General features: G+C 41.2%; 2 long non-coding RNA genes across 2 annotated transcripts in view; both read right to left on the minus strand.

Annotated features, from left to right (window-relative positions):
* Positions 1-4,640: 4,640 nt before the first annotated feature.
* On the minus strand, positions 4,641-7,079 carry LOC139707144 (uncharacterized). Its single transcript, XR_011708684.1, has 3 exons — positions 7,025-7,079; positions 5,970-6,062; positions 4,641-4,831 (listed from the first exon to the last, which is right to left on the minus strand). It is a non-coding gene; the product is annotated as an uncharacterized lncRNA (long non-coding RNA).
* Positions 7,080-9,702: 2,623 nt separating this feature from the next.
* Positions 9,703-18,162, minus strand: part of LOC139707145 (uncharacterized) — a 31,132-nt gene continuing 22,672 nt past the window's right edge. Inside the window, exons 2-3 of the long non-coding RNA XR_011708685.1 lie at positions 10,179-10,249; positions 9,703-9,729 (exon numbers count right to left, since the gene is read on the minus strand). This is a non-coding gene — a long non-coding RNA (uncharacterized lncRNA). The remainder of the gene's footprint in view (positions 9,730-10,178; positions 10,250-18,162) is intronic.

The raw sequence follows: 18,162 nt of genomic DNA on the forward strand, positions 1-18,162 counted from the left end.
AGAGAGTAACCCCCCAAATTACAATTATCTTATATTTTAAAAAGGTCCCAAAAACCTGCACTGGAGAAAAGAGAGCATCTTCAAAAAATGGTACTAGGAAAACTGGAAACCCATATGCAACAATATGAAATTAAACCCTTATCTTTTAACTGCACAAGACTAAACTCAAAATGGATCAAGAACCTAGGAATGAAACCTGAAACTCTGTGCCTAATAGAGTAAAAAAGTAGGCCCTAATCTTCATCATGTGGGATTAGGCCCAACTTCCTTAATAAGACTCCTATAGCACAAAAATGTAAAGCAAGAATCAATATATAGGATAGAATCAAACCAAAAAGTTTCTTGAAGCAAAAGAAACAATCTGTGAGGTGAACAGAGAGCCTACATCCTGGGAGCAAATTTTTACCCCTCACACATCAGATGGAACACTAATCTCTAGGATATATAAAGAACTCAAAAAGCTAAGCACAAAAAACAAAACAAAACAAAAAAAACTCAAAAAACCCAATCAACACATGGGCCAAGGACTTGAAAAAACACTTCTCAGAAGAGGATATACAATCAATCAAGAAATATATTTTAAAAATGCTCATCATCTATAGCAATTAGAGAACTGCCAATCAAAACTTCTTTAAGTTTGGGCTGGGGATGTGGCTCAAGCGGTAGCACGCTCGCCTGGCATGCGTGCGGCCTGGGTTCGATTCTCAGCACCACAAACAAACAAAGATGTTGTGTCCACTGAAAACTATATATATATATATATATATATATATATATATATATATATATATATATATATATATTCATTCTCTCTCTCTCTCTCTCTCTCTCTCTCTCTCTCTCTCTCTCTCTCTCTCCCTCTCTCTAAAAAAAACTACTCTAAGTTATTATCTCACTCCAGTCAGAATGACAGCTATTATGAAGACAAACAACAAAAATGTTGGCGAGGATGTGGAGAAAAATCTACACTCATACATTCCTGGTTGGACTGCAAATTGGTGCAGCCAATATGGAAAGCATTATGGAGATTCTTTGGAAATCTGGGAATGGAACCACCATTTGACTCAGGTATCCCTTCTCCTTGGACTACACCCAAAGGAATTAAAAACAGCATACAACAGGGACACAGCCACATCAATGTTTATAGCAGCACAATTCACAATAGCTAAACAGTGGAGCCAACCTAGATGCCCTTCAGTGGATGAATGGATTTAAAAATGTGGCACATATACACAATAGGATTTTATTCAGCAATAAGAGAGAATAAAATCATGGCATTTGCAGGTAAATGAATGGCATTGGAGAAGATAATGCTAAGTGAAATTAGCCAATCCACAAAAAAAAAAGCCAAATGTTTTCTCTGATACAAGGAGGCTGACTCATAGTGGGATAGGGAGGGGGAGCATGGGATGAGTAGATGAATTCTAGATAGGAAAGAGGAGTGGGAGGTAAAGGGAGGGGCAGGGGATTAGAAAGGATGGTGGAATGTGATGGGCATCATTATTCAAAGTACATGTATGAAGACTTGAATTGGGGGTCAACATACTTTATATGCAACCTGAGATATGAAAAAATTGTGGTATATATGTGGGATAAGAATTGTAATGCAAAAAAACCCCAGAAAGTAATTGTGTTAAGGCATGAATTAGTGTGAACATACTTAATATACAAAGGTATGAAAAATTGTGCTCTATATGTGTAATAAGAATTGGAATACATTCCACTGTTGTATATATGTAAATATATAAAATCAATAAAAAATTCATATGCCATTCTCACTACAGAGCCCTTCCAAGGGCAGAAGTTGCAATTTAAAAAAAAAAATTCCTCTCATATATGAAGTATTAGAAGATTGTGCCATGAGAGAAAAACTTAAAAAGTTTTAAAAGTAATGCAAAGAACAATGCTGCAACACTATTTTTAAAAGATGGATACTTGATTTAAAATTATTGAACCTGTATTTTATACCTCCTTATTAAAATTTTGAGAACAAGATACAATCATTCTGTGTCACATTACTAGGCAAACTGTTGAAGTACTGTTTTAAACCTCCCTGTATATAAAATTATCATGGAGGATGTAAAACCCATAATTTCCTTTTTGCTGTATGCATGTAATGAAATTGTAGATAGAAATGTATTGCATTAAAAATGAACAAAAACTAGGCACTTTTACTATACAAGACTGCTGATGAAGAAATGTGTTTGTGTGTGTGTGCGTGTGTGTGAGTGTGTGTGTGAAAGAAGATATCACAGGGACAAATGAGTTATGGCTTTGAATTACATGATGTGTGCCACATGACCTTAATGCAAATTTGCCAAATTTGATAGTGTAAAAAAATTGATAACTGTTCTAATATCTGAGTAGTAAGTTTTTAAAAAGCTTTTAAAAACATGTCATCATGGACTAATTTTGGTTGTTACATTCATCAATGTCAACCCAAAAAATTCAAAGGTAAAAATTATGTGTGATCGAAACACCAGTTGACAGACAAACTTAGAGCTTTATTCTATTCAGAGAAGGCAGATGCATTGGAAATCTTTATTTTTTTTTTAATACTGGAGATAATTGTATACCTATCAAAGTTTTTACAAATATGATTTTTTAATTTCCATTCTGGACAACAGTGGTCAGCAGAATCATCAGTTGGCACCTTCATGGTGACCTCTCCATCACCTTGTCTCACTTGAACTCTTTTAATTTTATGCTCTGCAGTAGTCAATTATTTGTATTCAGCTAGTTCTCCTTTAATGTGCCACTGCTCTGTCTTTGTGTTACACATTCTGTTGTTTTGATTTATTTACAATACATGCTGTGCCATTATGATTTTAACTTTGTTGTGTTGGTTGAATAATTTGTAATACTTAAATGCTTGAGGTCACAGTGAAAAACCATACCAGTATTTCTTTCAGCTCCATTTCAAATATATTTATTTGATACCAGTATTTCTTTCAGCTCCATTTCAAATATAATTAACCTGAATATTTTGGATGTTTATCAAAGGTCTTTTATGAGGAAAGTAAATTTATGAAATAATAGATGTGTAGCATATATGAGTAATGTTGGCTTTGAACAAATTTTGAAAACTTATTTGACAAAATATTGGATCACCTGAAAAGAAGCATGAATTTTGAAATCTGAATGCCTTGGTTCTCAGTATTATCATTCTTTTTTCATATATATATATATATATATATATATATATATATATATATATATATATATATATATATATATATATAATTATCAATGGACCTTTATTTATTTATATGAGGTGCTGAGAATCAAACCCAGTGCCTCACATATGTGAGGGGAGTGCTCTACCATTGAGCTACAACCCAACACCATCATTCTTTTTTAAAAAAAAAAAATATTTTTAGTTGTAAATGGAATCAATGCCTTTATATATTTTGTTTATTACATGTGGTGCTTAGGATCAAACCCATGGCCTCACATGTGTGAGGTAAGTACTCTACTACTTAGCCACAACCCCAATCCCTGTATTATCATTCTTTATTGAATTTATTTCTTATTAAAGTATATAGTTTTTAAGACATTTTTTTACAGTATTATGTAACTTTTAGCATGGTTAGATTAGAGTGATGCTCATATGTTACCATAGAGCAGACATTTATATTTTGTCTAGACTTTATTATATCAGTAGTGTTCATGCACTATATATATACAACAAGCAACCTATTTCCAATGAGAAACATGTCAGTTAATGTATTTAAAGCCATCGTTACAAGTTTGTAATGTATGTTTTCCAACTTGTTTTACATGTATGTGATGTATTACAAAAAATATTGTTCTTAATTGAAAAAAGGATATGAAATGTAAAACCACAATTTTTCATAAATGAATATTGCCAATTTTTTCCCAGCCCTTTCTTATATTGGGTGTTTTGACTTGAGATTCAGTTAGCTAATGAATGGATAAATTAATTAAACACTTATGAAATTTAGTTGGGATTTAACTTAGCTTGTAATTTAATTATTTGTTTCTTTATTGCATCCATTCACCCACATCAATAATTTAGTGAATGTTATAATACCAATCTAAAAAACAACTAAAAAAGCAAACTGAGGGGTATGAGAGGAGAGGAGTGATGGTGATGGAAGTTACCAGGTAAAATCTTTATAATTCATCAAGATCTGCCTCAGGAACATATTCCTCTTTTAGTGTGTGTGTTTTTAAAATTTGTTTTAATTAGTTAAACATGACAGTACAATGATCTTGACATATCATATTTTTGAATAATATGGGGTATAATTTCTCATTTTTCTGAGTGTACAGGTTGCAGAATCACATTGGTCATGCAGTCATGTATATACATACAGCAATACTAATGTCTATTTTATTCTGCTGACCTTCCTTTCCCTCCTTCCCCTCCCCTCCCCTCCCATCAGTTCTCTCTACCCAATCTAATGTGACACACTTCTTTTTTTCCCTCACATCATCATACATGTATTCTGTATAACGATGAGGGTCTCCTTCCATCTTCCGTGCAATTCCACTTCTCCCTCACTTTCCCTCCAACCTCTCTTCCCAAGTGTGTTTTATTTTACAGAATGAATTTAAAAAGCAACTGTTACCAAGTAAATATAATTTAATATAAAAATTTAACATGAATTACTAATATTAAAATTATTAAACAAATAACATATAAGTCTGCAAATTCCATACAATATAGACAGTTATGTCTTTGGAAACGAAAAACAAGCTCCTGCTCCGAGTCTTACAGGTTAATTTCAGCTGCTGTGCACTGCAGGTATCATCTCTCCTGTGTCCCAGGGCCAAAATCTCTGCTCTCCCAGGTGTCTTATGGGGTCTATAAAACAGAACAAGGTAAAAAGGTCACTTGGGATGAGTTGCTGGCCACAGAGAGTGGCCAGGACCACAATTGTCCTCAGGAAATGCAAGATAAACTTGGGCCCTGATCTCTCCTGGGGTCTGGGCAGGGAGCACTGAGGCTGGTATGCTGCCCTCAGCTGAGGGTGTTGTCTGTGGGAAGAGTGTCTATGAATGTCCTCAGGAGGAAATTCTCATGGATATTCACCTTCAGAACCTTCTGAGGCTGCTTACCTAGAGAGTGAACATGAGGCAATGGGAAGAGTTCTCTAGGACATTTGGGTGTAAAGGCTGAGTAGCATACATCTGGGACCCTGAAGAGCAGCATCTGTGATGACACAGGGTGGAGCAAGGACCCTGGCTCCTCCAGCCCTACCCTCTGTAGTGCCATTCCTCAGAGAGCTTCCTGCACTGATTTTAACCAAATTGTACCTTCCCTTGCATGGCCATGGTCACATGCAGCTATGGAACCTTCAGTGCTCTAATTGATTCTTATGGATTGCAACAAAGTGCAACAAAGAAACTTACGAAAGCAAAGGAGAATATGTGGACTGATTTGACCTCTGCTCTCCTTCCCATTCTTTCCAGACTCACATTTCCTCTTCCTAAACTGCTTTATCACCTTTGTTGCATTGAGCCCACATATTAAAACAGGAGAGGGCCCCTGGAAACAATTCATGTTAGGGGACCTACATTCCAATTGTGTAATCTTGACCTAGGAAAGGAAGGATACATTCATGCATGCTCAGAGCCAGCAAAGGCAGGAGAACCCAGCTATTCAGTGGTCAGTAAAACAGAACCAGATTGTTTGTGTCTCATGTATCAGGCAACAACTCAGTATTTCTGATGCTCCCTACAACTCAAACTCAGTGTATGGGTATGCAGTATTACTCAGCATGATTCAGTGGTATTGCCTGTGGTAAAAAAAGTAGGGAAAGACTAAGAATGTTGGTGCAGAGAGATTTAACAGACATTTAAGGTCCAAGGACCTCAAAGATCTGGATGAGGAAAGCACCTTTAGAAAAGTCATAAAATGTGGGAAAGATGAAACATGGAAAATCTACAGAGTCTTTACATAAGAAAGAATAATTAAGAGAAACCAATAGAAAATCAATTACTTGCAGGTTTCTTGTCCTTTTTTCCTCCTCCTCATCCTCTGAATCACTTTCTGTTTTCTCTGTGGACCATGGCTGTGATGGTGATGATGTGGCCTTAGAAAAAGGAAAGGCAGAGTTAAAGTCAAGGTGAGAACTTAAGTTACTCCTGTTCCTGGTGTTCTAGAACCCACAGTCAAAGCTCTCCATTCTTTCTCTTGTCTGCATTCCTGTCTCCTGGCCTCCATCACCTCACCTCTGCAATGTGAAATAGATCTAGCATCCCAAGAGCTCTTTTCCAGTTCACATTCTGCCATTGTACTTGGTAGGGATTCTGTGTCATCCTGTTCCTCCAAGAGGCAGCCACAGTCTCCCTGATTTTCTGGACTTAGGCCTCTTAAATACAAGCAAATTCAGATTTTCCTCCTAGTCCCAGGGCTTGGGAATTAGACGAAGACTGGAGGTTAGAAACATGTTCAAGGAGGAACTTCTCCCCACTCTTTTACAGGAGAACACAGTGGCCTGTCCAGGGAGCACAGAAACAATTTTCTTTAAGTTGCCCACATTTGAGAGTTCATTTTCAACCAGAAATAGACAAAACGCAGAATATAAAGTGCTGCTCTAAAAGGATAACAATCAGAGGGGAATTGTGACTTCTTACTCACTGCTTATCACTAGTGAGAGCTTCAATTACAGGTTTGCAAAGTGCTTCTAAGAAAGTATGTCCCACTAGATTCTTTCCATTGTGGGTCAAACCTAAAGTGCAGATCTTATTTCTTTCATGCACAATGACAAAAAATAATCAATAATGAAAGCCAAGCTACTTGATGTTTATTAGAGGCAAATTTAGGACAGAATGGGACTTAACATGGAAGATTGTGTTTACCTGGCAAAGCAAAAGTTGTCTTCTTATGAACAGGATGTCAGAAGGTCTACTAACTCTTCTTTTATGAAAATAATACATAATTCTGTTTTTTTTTCTATTTTATTCCCATTCCTCATTTCCCACATGAGTAGTTGAACTCAAATCTTACCATGAAACCTTTCCCATTTTGTCATACCCCAAGGGCTGTTCCTACCTGCAGGCTCTTCCTCGTCACAGCTTGAATCATAATCTTTGCTCCATGTCCAGCCTTTAGAGACACAGACACCATCAACAGAGTTACTTAAGATTGACTCATTCTTTCTTCTACACAACTAAGCTTATGATGGCTGCTAGGGTTGAATGTTTTTTTATCCCACAATGGATTGTGTGACTGAGGATTGGTCCTCAGTATGGCCACAATGAGATTTGTGAAATATGTGTGAGGAAGGGTCTGCTTGGAGGTGTTGAGGACATTTGACGGTATGAGAGTCAGAAGTAAGAATATAGATTTCTCAAACCCTTGTTAGATCCTGTTATATAAGAAGAGCAAATGAATCAACTGATCCCTGCTGGCTTCGTGTCTCCCCATGTGATGTCTCTCTCCTGCACCTGCATCCCTGCTGACACCACCAATCATGCAATGCAGCTAAGAGGGTATTCACTAAAGCCAAGTGTTTGCCAGTGCCATGCTCTTGTATCTCCAGAACTGTAAGCTAAACACACCCACCTGTACAATTTATTCAATTTCTGGGTTTCGTTATTGGAAAGAAAAATATAGTGATACTAATATTAATAGTCAGGATCATCTTCACCTCTGTTCTGGGTTCTCAGACCCTCTCTGAGTTCTGGGAAGTCAGAGGCCTCAAACAGGATGCTGCAAACAATTGCAAACCTTCTAATGAGAGAGTGGAGCTGTAAGGAGTCAAATTTTAACTACTTTCTTCCATTGGAACATTATCCCTCTCTCATTGAAACAGACCAAGCTGACATGCAAACTGTGATGCCAACAGTTTCAGGAATATAAACTCACAGAACATACACTGTGCCATCATCAGAGCAGCGGCCCAGAAGAGAATGGCAATGTTCTCTGCTTGATGAACATGGGTCTACTGGCCACTTTGAAAGTTTCATATTAAAATTAAAATAAAATTAAAAATACTGTTATTTTGGATGGCCAAGCCCAGGAGTTCAAAGATGAAGCAGACAAGAATTTCCTTCCCCTGGGTTTCCTTGGACAGCAGTTTGCTAGCATGTTCTCACTCCTCATAATCCTCATTTAAAAGTAGACTGTGGAGTCAGATTGTTAGCATGTTCTCACTCCTCATACTCCTGATCTATAAGTAGACTGTGGTGTCATGCAAAAGTGAAAAGTGCCAGTAACTCTCTGAGGGCCTGAGGAATCGACATAAACAAAGTCAACATTAAGATCCAGATGGCTCCCCTCAAAGTCAAGCATATCCCACCTAGAACTCATAAGAAATGTGTGTGAAAAGCTTGGACACAATGCTATCTTCTTAACTTCCCTACTGATTCTGGCTGGTCCTGGTCAGATCCCAGGTGGACACCTGGTTCATTGTAGAGCCTCACATGCTGAATAAGTGAGATCTTAGCACAGAGTTGCATTTATCAAATAATGTCGTGGACTAAGATGAAGACACTCTGCTCAGGGAGGAGTTCAGGAATGAGAAGGAATGATGACCACAGTGGTTCTACCCTCACAGTGACCAGTCAGTGTCAGTATCCATGTATGTATGAATAGAAGGACCTAGACAGCATTTGAGACTGACAGTATGAAGACCTATCATATATACTGTCAATGTGATATCCTGCAGGCCACACAGGGGGCAGCACAGACCTAAAATAGGGATCGGACACCACTGCTGTGCTGAGCTGGACCTTCACTAGAGCCCACCTTTTGCTCTGTAACTAGATGAGCTGCAATTGTGCTGATCAGGACCCATGAAAATCCATCAAGTTAAAACATGTTTCTACAAAGTAGTGTCTACAAAAAGACCCAATAAGGTAGCTTTCAGTGTCAGTTGGATCATGCAAAGTAAGACCTTCCTTAGCTACAGTAATCTCTGGCCTGTGCATCTCCTCTGTCTCAGATGCCCACCATAAGTGAGCATAGTGCATTGGTGGACCTGAGGGTCACTGTTAAGGATTGGCCCTGTCCAGAAACTTGTGCCTAGAATGGGGATTGGAAGATGAATTCTGACACCTCTCACAAAAAATGTATATGAACGTGAAAATTTTTCATGAGTGAAGTGTTGTGAACAATCACATGCACTGATTGAATATAGAACCTACTGACAGGTGAGGTTTGCTATTAAATGAAGTTGCTACTGGTGCAGTGACAGGAATGAAATGGAGCTTTTTCTTTATAGAGTGTCGTGAAAATTTTCTGGGTTTTGATGGGATATGTTTTGCATGTTAATTGAGGGATTGGTGTGCAATGAACTGCACACATGGAGAGTTTACAGTTTGATCTATTTACACATATACAAAATCATGATCTAATGGAGATGGCTTTTTTTGTTTAAACATGTGGACATTGGCATGTTGGCATGTATATATCTGGAGAAACAAACAAATGTGCAAAAACGAACACAAAGTCACACTCAGAATCATGTTGCATGAATGCACACAGAGACACATGTATAAAACTCTCATTGACCTAACCACTTTGCTCAACTCACACAGGTGCTTCAAGGAAATATGCAGAATGGCCATAGATTTTTTTTTAATCAATTTAGACCACAAACCCCTCACTTCTCGTTCTCAAGGAGGTAGTGGAATCACTGAGACTCTGCACTCAAAAGGAAGGAAGACTCTCTGACCCTTGGCATCATCTACATTTTGCAACAGGAAGAGAGTGAGGCCAGGATACATACCAATTATGGATCCTCTTGAATCCTCCTGTAAATACAGAAAAGGAGTCACTATGAAGATCAAGCCATGCTCTGTCCTGTGTGCACAAGTCTTTTGTTTACTTGGTGACATTAGAATATCCAATGAGAATGTGGGCAAATCAAGGGAACAGATAGCAAATGTACTCTCACCAAATGACACAAGCTTTTCTAGGGGATTTGTGTCACAGGACTATGTTAGGTGATAATTAAGGAATTCGATGCCCAGGAGGGAAAACCATAGCCAGGCACAAAGCTTGTTATCATACAGTGTGTACTTTACACTGTTTCTTGTTAATGTTGCCTTCAGTGAGGTCTCATTTGGCAACAGACACCCTGATGAGAATCTGCACACTCAGGAAATTGTGTATGTCATCTCCAGGAAACCATATCATATTACAAGAGAAAGAGAAACTAAAGAGCAACACTTGGATTTCAGAGGAAGATAAGCAACCTTACCATGGCTTTTGATGGGGCCTCCTGACCCATGCTTTCTCCAGGAATGAACTCCACCATGTCATTTGGGGGAACTAGGAGGATGCAGAATAATGATTAGTATACTGATTTAAGGCTTATGAATAGTTCAGGTCATTTCTTGATATGGATATCAGTGAAAATATACAGCAAAGATAAGAAGAAGAATGAGAGATGGCTGCGAATAGAGTGCATCACACCCTGTGTACCGCATCACTGCACAGGTGAATACAGGGTTAGAACGACAAAAAGCTATCTTGTTAGGAATTTCCAGCAAAATTGGGGTGCACCGAAACCTAGATGAAGGATTTCCATCACCGAGGACTGGTTACTGAGTCTCAAATGCGAGCAAACTGTGCGACCAGAGATCCGGGCTGACTGATCCGCCGCCCGCCCTGCGGCCCACCCCGCGGCTACAGACGGCGGGATGCCGCCGAGAAGTGACCAGCAAGCAGAGAGAAACGGTGCTACAGATTCTGTGGAGTCCTGCTGGCTGTGCCCTCACTGAGCTCTGGGCTGAGTTCGGGGTAAGGAAGCGGTCCAGTTCTATCCCCCACAACAGAAAGTCCACCAAGGAAGCCAGCAGCCACCACATCGCCAGGTTCCTACAGATTGCAACAATAAAACAGCATGAACAACCAGACTACATATAACTTACTAAATGCAAATAGATGAATACTAAGAATAAGTCTGTACTCCACCTAAGCCCTTAAATACCCCCAAATAGTCCTGTCTATTTTCTTGTTAATATCCGCCTGCATTTGAGTAACCCCCCAAAGAAGCTAACACATACTAACCTCCATACAATCAAATCACCCGACCTTAACATAAAATCCTAAGTCCAAACCTCAGTTCTCTATATGCCATCAAAATCTGAAGGCCTTTAATGAAACCAATGAATTTACCTTAAATGACAAGTAAATGCAACATCTCTAAACATTGTCTCCTAACACAAAGGAGAGATAGTGGAACTATAAAAACCAAAACAAATTTAAAGGAGAAAACAGAAACACAGCAGTCAAACAGAGTTGGAAAGTAACTTGAGCACCATGAAAATACAAGAAAAAAAAGGAGCACAAACAATGCAGGACAACTTAAATACAAAGGAGAACCTAGAGGCACCAGAAAAATGGACAGAGAAAGAAGTCAAAGCATACCTAATTCAGATGGAATGGAATCTTAGAGAAGACTTTAGACAGCAAGTTCAAACAATGAAAGTATATTTTGAAAACAAATTAAATAAGAAAATTCAAATGTCAAAGAACGAGCTCTATCAGGAAATAGAGATTTAAAAACAAACCAAACAGTAATCCTAGAAATGCAGGAAACCATAAACCAAATTAAAAACTCAAACGAGAATATTACAAATAGACTAGATCAAGTAGAAGCCAGAACATCAGATAATGAAGACAAAGTTTATCAACTTGAAAAGAATATAGTCAACACAGAAAGGATGCTTAAAAGACACGAGCAATCTATCCAAGAGATATGGGATGTCATAAAAAAAAAAAAAAACAAACTTGAGAGTCATTGGGTTAGAAGAAGGCATAGAGGTTCAAACCAAAAGAATGAACAATCTATTGAATGAAATAATCCTAGAAAACTTCCCAGATATGAAAGATGGAGAATGGATTGCCAAATCCTGGAAGCCTACAGGACCCCAAACATTCAAAACCGTAATAGACCAACTCCAAGACACATAATTATGAAGATACCCAACATACAGAACAAGGAGAGATATTAAAAGCTATGAGAGAAAGGAGGCAGATTACATTCATGGGTAAACCAATTAGGTTAACGGCTGATTTTTCATCACAGATGTTGGAAGCGAGAATATCCTGGAACAACGTATTTCCAACGCTAAAAAATAATGGATTCCAACCAAGAATACTGTATCCAGCAAAATTAAGCTTCAGATTTGACAATGATATTAAAATATTTCATGATAAACAAAAGTTAAAAGAATTTGCAGACAGAAAACCAGCACTGCATGGCATCTTGAGCAAAACACTACAAGAAGAGGAATTGAAAAACAGCACCCCAAACTAACAGTGGGAGGTAACTCATTAAAGGGAAGGAAAAAAATATAACCAAAAAGGGAAAACTAGCCATATCATCCATCCGTCTACCCACCCATTTGTCCACTCAGCCGTCCACCTTCTCTCTTCTCTCATCCGCCCGCCATGCCATCCCCAACCTTCTTCCCCGCCCACCCCAGGGTTTGCAAGGTGACCCCAGCCCGGGCTGTCCCATTTTACAGATGGAGGAGCCTCCATCGCAGGAGAAATGACAAAGAGCTCAGGGTCACTGTCAGGACCCCCGTTGGCTGTCCTGCCTCGGGTGACCAGTGCCTCTGAGGGGCCTGCTCTCTGGGAGGCAATCTCTCTGGGCACATGTGGTCAGGGGAAATGACAGGCTACAAACGACGAACAACGTAGCGCTCAAGGTGGGTCTGGGCTGTGGCACCGTTTGGTGAGCACCTACTGTGTGTTCTTCAGGTCTGATGGGACTGTCCCCATTCTACAGAGGAGGGGATCGAGTCTCTGAGAGGCCAAGTGACGGGACAGAGCCCGGGCCCCAGACCAGAGGGTGGGACTCTAAATTCCTCTTGTCTCCGCTCTGCCACTTGGGTCCTGGTTTCTGCCCTGCCACCGCACACAGTGTGGCCTCAGGACACGCGGAACCTCAGTGTCCCCGTATGTCCTGAGAGTTGCCTGCACAGTTTCTGGGGTTGACAGCAGAAGAAGAGGGGAGAACAGGAGCCAGGGGTCGCCACAGCCCTCGGTGACCCCGCTCACTCACTCATTCAACAAACACCGTGTGCCCTGCACTCCCACTGTGTGCCTGCCTGAAGCTCAGCATTGGGAACACATAGGTGACAGAGAGGGACAAAGGCTTCCATTCTCTGGGGAGGACAGTAGCCAAGCCCACACTTATGTTCAGCGATGGGATGGTGACAAGATTTCTATGAGAAGGGGACAGCGTCAGGAGGGCGGAGGAGACAGCCCTCCAGGAGGACATGGTGCTTGGTCTCAGCACTGACCCCATCATGAGTAGAGCCTGGTGTCAGGGCTGCAGGGAACAGAGGACCAGGCAGAGGGAATAGTGAGTTCCAAGGGCTGGTGTGGAGTCAGCCTGCTGGGGACATGGAACTGGATTTGGGGACCTTGCCAGCCTCTGCTCGGGACTTCTCCACGTGGCTCCTGTGACACCACATTGACTCTGGTCATTAATGACAGTGGCATCCCTCCTGCTCTCTGGGAGAGTTGAGCTGCAACTCTGCCTTATAGTTCTCCTTCCCTCCAACGACCTGTGTTTCAAAATTATGTCCCCAAATCCAGAGGCCTCTGGGGACCAGGTATATTTCTCCAAATCCCAATAAATAAACGTAGTCAATCCATGGACTCCAGGGGGTTATGGGCCACTCTGCCAGGGAACTGGGCGGGTCACCACGCAGGGCCGGGCTGAGTTATGGGAGCACTTGAAGCCTCATGATGGGTCATGGCTCCATCGTAGAGTGCTCGACTAGCACGTGCAATGCCCTGGGTTCAAGTCTCAGTACCACATAAAAATAAATAAGTAGAATAAAGGTATTGTGTCTGACTACAACTAAAAACAGAATATTTTAGAAAGTCTCCTTTTAAGGTGTTCACGCTATTGATTCTTGTCCATTTTCTCTAAAGCCGGGACTTTCGCCTGACGGTCTGGCTCCTGACTGTCCCCTCCGCACCTGGCACACAGCCTGGCCCACACAGGGTGCTCCGTGGATGGGGTGGGACCAACCTGATGTCCTCACTCCTGTCCTTCCAAGGGTTGTGCAGGTGGGTCCTGATCATTGTCACACAGGGACAGCAGTGACGGTGCTTTTGGGTCCCCTCCAAGCTCAGAGATAGTTAGTAATGAACCGATTCATTTCAGGAGGGGTGGAATTGGGCTGGGGACAGAGACGTGAATCAGGGCATCAGGCCTGGGAAGGCTGACCTGGACCCAGGTGCCCATTTTGCCCAAAGCACAGTGTCGACGGACTAGAGAGACCAGGACCCCTCTCCAGGCTGACCTCTGTGCTGCAAGGGGCTTCATGTTGGGGGGCATCATAATTTCTTACAAAGAATAGAAAATGGGGGTGGGTGGGGGAGAGGAGCCACAGACCGAAGCCAACGGAACCCTTCATTTCCGTTTCCACCCAAGTCCCTGGAGGGTGTGTGTCCCCTTTCTATTTTCTTTTGCACCTGACCTGGCCTACATAGGGCTGGGGATGTGGCTGAAGCTGTAGCGCGCTCGCCTGGCATGCGTGCGGCCAGGGTTCGATCCTCAGCACCACCTACAAACAAAGATGTTGTGTCTGCCGAAAAATAAATAAATAAATAAATAAATATTAAAAAATTCTCTGTCTTTCTCTCTCACTCTCTCTCTCTTTAAAAAGAAAGAATTGGCCTACATTGCACATGTCCTTAGAATTCATGGGAGGCTTATTTAAAGGTAAGAGACGGTCATACTTTAGATATGAGTTGTCTCTGGAAAGCTCAGGTATAAGACAATGCAGGAAAGTTTTGAGGTGAAATGATTGGGTTTTGAGAGCTTAATCCTAATGAGTGCATCAATCCACGGGTATGGACTAACTGGATGGTAACTGTAGCAAGTATGGTAGACCTAGAAGTAGTCAATCAGAGGGGTCATGCCTTTGGGGTTCATAGTTTGTCCCTGGAGTGCAGAGTTCTCTCTCTGCTTCCTCATTGCCGTATGCTGAGCTGCTTTCCCACTCCTTACAATTCCACCAGTATGTTGTGCCTCACCTTGGCCCCAGAGCTATGGAGTTGGGGGTCAGTGGAGTGAGACCTGAAACTATGAGCTACATAAACTTGTCCTGCTCTAATTGTTGTTGTTAGATTTTTTTTGTCACAGTGATGTAAAAGGCAACTAAAACGCAGACTAATTTATCCAGCAGGGAATATTCAAGGCAGTACAGCATTTGAGATATAGCCTGGGTATTTCTAGCTGCTTTCAGCCTGATATACCATGGGGCTCAGGAGCAAAAGCCAGGGTAGAAAGATTTAAAATACTTGCAGATTTTTCAGAAAAGAAAACTTGGTAATGTTGGGGCCAAGGATGGTGTGGTTGGTAAAGAGATTAGTTCCATTACACAGAAGCCACCTTTAGACATCTCCGGAATGGGAAGGACACCACCCTTAGCAGGCTCAATGACTTGTGGAGAGATTATCAGGGTGCCCGGCTTGCAAAAGGCAGCCTCAGAATCCTATGTCCAGATTCTTTTTGCTGTGTAACTAACATCATATCGGCTCACAGAGGCCATGGTCTAGGTGGGTCTGGCAACTGTCCTCATTCCCAGCTGACCTTGGTATTGTCCATGTGATGCTGGTTATCAGGCTTACAGAGTGAAGAGTTGAGGGGTTGTGAAGGTTTGCATTCATACTTCAGAGGAAAGGCTGGTGACCAGGATGTGCATATCACATTCAGAGTGCAACCCAGTAACCCCAGAAACAGTGATTTATCAAATTATGAGAGTGGAGCCAGTGTTGTGGTGGAGAGCTCAGTAGGTGAGCAGTGGCAGGCCTATGAACACCTGCTCAGGTAAGTGAAAGTGAGTGAGCACAGAAGCTCTAGGGAGTGGTCCCACATCAGACCAGGCTGGAGGGTAAGGATGCTCAAGCTCTAGGGGACCTATATTACACCATCAGGTGCCCTAGTTTCCCACCTGGAGCACTAGACTTAATGGAGCACTAGACTTAACGTGTGCCCTGCTGTGCTTTTTCAGTTTCCTCATTACTACTGTCCTCTTCTTCCCTTTGGGGCTAGTTGTGTTTCCCCTGCGTAGTTGTATCTTTGAAATGTGTTAACTTTCTTTTTGATTATTAATGATTGCAGCCAATGCAGCTACAAAAGGTTTGATTCTGCTGCTTTGCTTCCACTCATGAAAGTCAGCAACTGAAGAGGCAGAGAGGAGGGAGAGGAAAAGGCTTCATTGGGAACAATTCAGCATTTCAGAGATGAATGGTAGCTCCTGGTTTCATCTTGCTTAGTACTTCTGAGTGAAAGTGTATACAGTGTGTTATGTGGAATTGTCCTCTCAGTCTTGGGCAGGTGGACACAAGCACAGTTTACTAGTGTTGACAGACTGTCCTTTAGAGGGGTCTGGGGTCATGGATCAGTGGTAGAGAGCTTGCCTGGCATGTGTGAGGCACAGGGGTCAATTCTTAGAACCATATATAAATCAATAAATATTCATAGACAACTAAAAATATATATTAAAAAATGTCACTAAGGAGCTGGGGATGTGGCTCAAGTGGTAGCACACTCGACTGGCATGTGTGCAGCACTAGGTTCGATCCTCAGCACCACATAAAAATAAAGATGTTGTGTCTGCCCAAAACTAATAAATAAATATTAGAAAATTCTCTCTCTCTCTCTCTCTCTCTCTCTCTCTCTCTCTCTCTCTCTCTCTCTTAAAACACTGTTATTTAAAGAAGTTGGGATTCTGTGGGTTATATCTGGGTCCAGTGGACCCTGATACATCCCAGACCTGTGAATCTAAGATAATGTGATTTTTTATATGCTTGCAATTCTGAAGGTGTGTGTGTCTGGTTTCCCTCCTAGTCAGTGTCTTTTGTACACTTCTGCCAATACCTTTTAATTTGGACATTTCCTTTGATATAGTAAGGTGGAGTGCCCAGTGCAAGGGCCCTTTTAACTGACTTTAGTGCTTTTAACTGACTCTATGGTTAGTCATTAAGATAGGGTTGAGGGTGTGGGGAGAAAAGAAAGCTATACTCATGAATTAAAAAGAAGAGAATTGCAGAAAAAATAAACCGTTCAATTCAGGGTTCAGCATCACTCTGTTCCCTTGAGTCTCAGAAGAGACTTTGGACAAAAACTATTGAGAATGCACTGTTGATATTTGTGGACTCTTGGAGTCCAAATGCTTTTTATTTATTTATTTTTAATTATTTATTGCTGTGAGACAGACATGAGCTTTTGGGGAAAAGGGATAGATGTTCTGGTTAACATTTGGTGTTCCTCAAAGGTTCACCTCTTAAACATCTGGTTCCCAGCTGAAGTCATTATTGGGAGGTGTTGGAAGCTTGTGGAAAATGGGGCCCATTTGATGAAAATTACCTCATTGAGGATATGCCACTGATGGGGTAGTGGGACCCTAATGCACTTCTGTCTCTGTCTCTCTCTCTGCCTCCTAGCAGCCATGAGGTGGTCACTTTTCCTATGTCATACACTCTTGGCCAGATGTTCTGCTTTGCTACAGGTCCAGAGGTAAGAGGGCCAAGTGACCATGGACTCTAATCTCTGAAATCATGAGCCAAAATAAATCTCTGCTCCTTTGAATGTGGCAATCTCAGGTATATTTTCACAGGTTTGGAAAGTGATTAGGACAGCTGCTGTCCAAAATATAAGAGGCCCCAGACCTTCCTCTAACCAGATTCACCCCTTCTGTCTGAATGTAACACAGAAAAGCTGACAATTTACTCACTAATTTTTTGAGCAACAAACATGCCAGTAATATCTTCAGGTTAGAATTTGGGCATGTAAGGATGCCAAAGGCCTCTTGTGTGAGAACACTGCAGACCCCATTCAGAAATTGGAGCTGATGTGGCTTAGGGAGGAGCCCAGGTGAACATGCCCAGCCCTGGCATGGGAACACACATTGCACAATGGTCTGGCTTTCCAGCTAGAAGACATCCATCTGGGCTGACGGTGGATACTCCAAAGAATCTATTAGGGGTGATTCTCTCTTTTAGAAACCCCTTAAATGTCCCAGAGTACCTTCATCTCCAGAAGCATTATCTGAGAGTACTCTCTTATTATCTGAAGAGTTTTTTCTCTATATTGAGCAGTTACTGAATGGCTGGCAAGTACCTTTCAGTTTTATAGGAGGGAATGTGCTCTTTCCTTTGCACTTTTATATTTTCTTACATTTTCAACAAGGTATGTGCCTGAAATC

This window comes from Marmota flaviventris, chromosome 9 (genome assembly GCF_047511675.1).
Source record: "Marmota flaviventris isolate mMarFla1 chromosome 9, mMarFla1.hap1, whole genome shotgun sequence".
NCBI classification, from domain to species: Eukaryota; Metazoa; Chordata; class Mammalia; order Rodentia; family Sciuridae; genus Marmota; species Marmota flaviventris.